This window comes from Carlito syrichta, unplaced genomic scaffold (genome assembly GCF_000164805.1).
Source record: "Carlito syrichta isolate Samal-C Ts95f unplaced genomic scaffold, Tarsius_syrichta-2.0.1 Scaffold316511, whole genome shotgun sequence".
Lineage (NCBI taxonomy): Eukaryota > Metazoa > Chordata > Mammalia > Primates > Tarsiidae > Carlito > Carlito syrichta.
The window spans coordinates 197543-202424 of NW_007260607.1; positions in this window are offsets into that span (position 1 = coordinate 197543).

The following is a 4882-nucleotide window of genomic DNA, read 5'->3' on the forward strand; positions in this document are numbered from 1 at the left end:
CTCCCTGGAGTCTGTCACATACAGGATCTTAACAAAGCATCTCCTCTACTGATTTCCCAAATTCCTTAGACAGGAACTACAAATTACCAGACAAGAAATCTTTGAATCCGCCTATGACCTGTAAGCTCCCCTGCACCCCCACTTGGAAATGTTCTTCCTTCCTGGGCCAAACCAATGAAAATATTGTGTATTGATTTATGGTTTCTTGTAATTTCTGCCTTCCTAAAATGTATACATATAACCAAGCCACCATTTGGACACAGGGGGGCACACACTCTCAGGACTTCCTGAGGATGGGTGTACCTGGGCTTAAGTCCTCAAGTTTGGCTCAAGAATAAACCATCTTCAAATATTTTACAGAGTTTAGCATCTTTTCATCAACAAGGTAAACTTTTCATGCTAGAAGCATGAGCACCAAGATGGGCAGAGTTGAAACTTCATGAAGTCTCAACAGCTGCATGACTGTTCTGTGCATGCCTGTCACTAAACATCTGGGTGCATGGCAGAATTTGGTCTGAGACTTTGACCTTTACAGCCTGAACTAGGACTGAGGGAGAAGTTAAACTTCACCCAATCATAACTACTGGCAGCCAAAAATAATCTACCAAAACTGCCTTAGGTCTATTTGCTACACTTATTATTTATTTCTACTGTAATAATAATGAGGAGCCGGGCTTATGGCTTAGCCTGTAATCCCGCACCTTGGGAGACTGAGGTGAGTGAATTGCCTGAGCCCGCGGGTTCGAGACCCGCCTGGGCAACTTGGTGAGACCTCATCTCTACAATAAATCAAAAAACTTAGCCGGGCATGGTAGCAAGCGCCTGTAGCTCCAGCTACTTGGAGGGCTGAGGCGGAAGGATCGCCGGAGCCCAGCAGGTCGAGGCTGCGGTGGCCGGGAGCGGCCACTGCACTCCAGTCTGAGCAACAGAGTGAGACTCCAACTCAAAAATAATAATAATAATAATAATAATGAGGAATAGCAGGTCTGGCACAAAAGTCACCCAACTTGAGTCAGGCGGGCCAGTATTCAAGGCTTGGTCCCCTTCATTGTGTGACATCACTCCATTTATTTCTCTGGACTTCAGTTGGCTCACCTGTAAAAGGAGGTCAGGCAGAACATTACCCATCTCAAAGGGTTTTTATGAAGAATGAATGCTATAATATATGCAAAACAGAGAGTGTACTGCAGGCTAAAATAAAGTCCAGCAATTGTTATTACTTACATTAATGCTCACACTTGCCTGCAGTAAACCCTCCACAGCCATATTCTCAAAGCCTTGGAAGGCAGTCTACATTTCCAAGTACATATCTCACTTTCCCTCTGACAGCATGCACTATTGTTTTCTGGCATTTCCCACACTTCCACCCACAATAAGCCCACAAGTTAAGAAGAGCAAAGAAGCTCTTTGTTCACCATGTCCCTGGGGGCTACCACAGGACTCTGCACTCACAACATGCTCAGTGGCCACTCCCTGTGACTTCTGCCTTCTCAGCATCCATTAGCCAACAGCCTAAGCAAAATCTAAGTGAATATCAGTGTAGATACAAAAACAAGGAGACTGTCCTGATGCAGGTAGGTAATGGCCACTAATAAACTAAGATTAAAGGCTGGGCATGGTGGCTCATGCTTATAATCCCAGCACTTTGGGAGGCCAAGGTGAGAGGATTGCCTGAGCCCGCAGGTTCGAGACCAACCTGGGCAACTTGGTGAGACCTCATCTCTAGAATTAAAAAAAAGATTTAAAGGAGTTCCTTACTCTATGTCTAACCCTATATTACAGACCTTATGTCTATCACCACATGTAATCTCCATAATAACCCTAAGAAACATTACATCCATTTACAGTTGAGGAAAACTGAGGTAGTAGAGAATAACTTGTCCAATTACACCAGCCTCCACAGTCCAGGCTCTTATCTGGGCTACACATTGTTTCTGTTGGTCTTCAGTCAAAGAAAATCTTCAAAATGTCTATCTCTAACCTCAAACTTCTCCCCTGACTTAAGCATCCAACTGGTGACTTGCCCTCTTCACAACCTGTAATAGGCATCTCTAATGTAAGGTAAGCCAAAAATATCTATGGGTTTTCCTTGCAAAGATCCTCCTATTGGCCACCTACTCACCTTAGCAAATGGGATCATCATCCATCAATGCCTCAGGCCAAAATGTGACACTCTCATTCCCACACTCTGCTTCCAATCCTTGCTTAAGTCCAATTCTACCTTTGAAATACAGTAAGAGCCCTTCTGTAAGTCCAACTTGTTAATTAGTCCAATAAAGTTAGCCTAAGTACCCAACTAACACAATCGGCTACAGAGTATTATACTGAAATAGGTTTATAATACTTTTCACACAAATACTACATTAAAAAACCAAAAAATTTTATTAATGTTTAATCTTACAGTACAGCATCATGGACATACATGACAATGTATACTAGACACATGAACTAACTTAAATGACTGGACATGTAAACGCATGTTCACATCTTTGAAAGTTCACAACTTGAAGATTTACATGCAGGGGACTTACTGTATATCCAGGAAGCCAAGTATGTCCCTCTATAGCTGCAGCCTATGTACCACACTATCTCTTCCCTGGAGTACAGCAACAGTAGATTGCCAAGACTCGAGCTCCCTCAGGAAGTGATTTTGTTCACTGCCGAAGCCTACAACACTGCTTGGGCGTGAGGCAGTTCAAAAATACTCACTTAATGACCAGTTCAGACTGTTCTCCTCACCTAGTCTCTGATACAGTCTTCACAACACACCAAGTGTTGTGTACTTCTAAGTGCAAACCAAACCACAGTTCACCTCTGCTCAAAATACTCCCACAGCCTCTCAGGGCAATCACAATAAAACCCAAACTCAGCTTGGTGCGGTGGCTTATGCCTTTAATTCCAGCACTTTGGGAGTCCGAAGGCAGGAGGATTGCCTGAGCCCAAGAGTTCAAGACTAGCCAGAGCAACATAGCAAGACCTCATCAATATATATTTAGCCAGACGTAGTGGTGCACAACTGTAATCCCAGTTACTCAGGAAGCTGAAGTGAAAGAATTGCCTGAACCCAGGAGGTCAAAGCTGTGGTGAGCTGTGATTGGCCACTGCACTCCAGTGAGACACCAACTCAAAAAAAAAAAAAAAAAGCCACAAACTCCAAATCCAAGGCAGCTGGCTCGGATCACATCTAGCCCTGCCCACATCTCTCTGGCCTCATCTAAGACACTCCAGCCTTCCTGGACTTCCTGGCATGGGTACCTGTCCTCTGTGATCAGTCTCAACTCCAGGGGCATCTTCACAGACTCACTCCTCCAGCAGCCCTCCCCAAGGTTGCTTTCCACACAGCTGTGTTACATCTTTATTGCTTCACTATTACATGCTACAAATGACCCACTTCCCAGACAGACCACCAAGGGCAGAGATGTTTGCCTAGCGTATGACTTAGATATATCCAGCACCCAGCACATAGTAGATGTCCAAATAAACAAAAGAATTGGTAGATTTCACTTCTGATGGTACGGTGAGGTTTTTTGTTTTTTAAACATGAAATCACAGTATAATCACCATCACACCGAGTAGAGACCTACTACAAAGATGTCTCACGTACTCCTGAAAAGCAGAAGTTATCTTTCCTGTGATGAATGGCCAGGATCTGGTTCTTTCCAAAATCCCACGAGGGGAGATTTTACAAGTCATTAAATCCTGCCCAAATATCAATATCAAAATAATTCTTCTACAAAATTCATTTGAATACTGGTAATAAGTTTCATTGACCTAAATTGGACACTTGGAATCACAGAAAGAGCCTCAAGGGGCTTTTCAAGGAACCAGAAGGAGAGAAGCTCCTAAATATCTGTAAAGTACTACATAATTAAAAGTGTGGCATCACAAAACAACAAAATAAACAAATAAAATGTATCCCCAAACAACGATAAAATCTTTGCCGAGCTTTCTGAAAACAGGCTTTTCTGGCCCACCTTGGTCTCAAGGTGGTAAGGTAGTGACCATTCTCTCTCTCTTTCTCTCTGCCTGACTCGAGGGGGGGCGGGGAAGAGAATCACTTCACCTCAAATCAAAAACCTCAATATCTTCAGCTCTGAAAAGGTCGGCTTGAAAGGGTGCCAGGCACAGCATTAGACCTCAGAAACCAAGATGACTCCGCAGACCACTCCAAAGAGGTTCTGTAATCATCGTTTTGCAGAACCCACAGCTTAGCCCCACATCCACGCCGGCCTCGACTGTCATGATTGCGGGAAGGCAAGAACGGCCCGACCTGAATGCTCCGAGCCACATGCACCTGTGAAAACTCCCCGCGAAAACTCTCCAGAAACGTAGGCATTCCACACGCGCGGGGGAGGGGCTCGACTTGCAGAAGACCTTAGCTACTTCGTTTTTGCGACTCTGCAGGTAGGGTGAAGCCAGCGCGGAAGGCCAAGCCCACCCGCTCTGCACCGACGCACGCACTGTAGGAGGCGCCTGCCCAGGGGACACGCACGACAGGGCACCACGAGCCCCGTAGGCGAGATCCATACAGGCCCGAGCAAGCTCGGCGGCAGAGGCGGGATCTCGCGCCCGGGGCGGACTGGCTTGGACTCGGAAAGCGGGGCCGGGCCGGGCCTTCCCCGGATCCTCCCCAGTCCGACAATCTCGCCATCAGGTTCCGAGACACTTTGGGGTTCAGAGCCGTGCCGCGGGCACGGAGGCGAGCACTCGGCCTGGGCGTCGGACCCGAGTTCTGTTCGGGGAAGGAGACGGCCCACACCCGCGTCCTCCCGGGTCATGGGCGGCAGGGCCGGCGCCCAGCGCCCCCGCGCGTCCCGCGTCCCGGGGCAGTGGGGACCCCGCCCGCCCCGCGCCCCGGGGCAGGGGGACCCCGTCCGCCCCA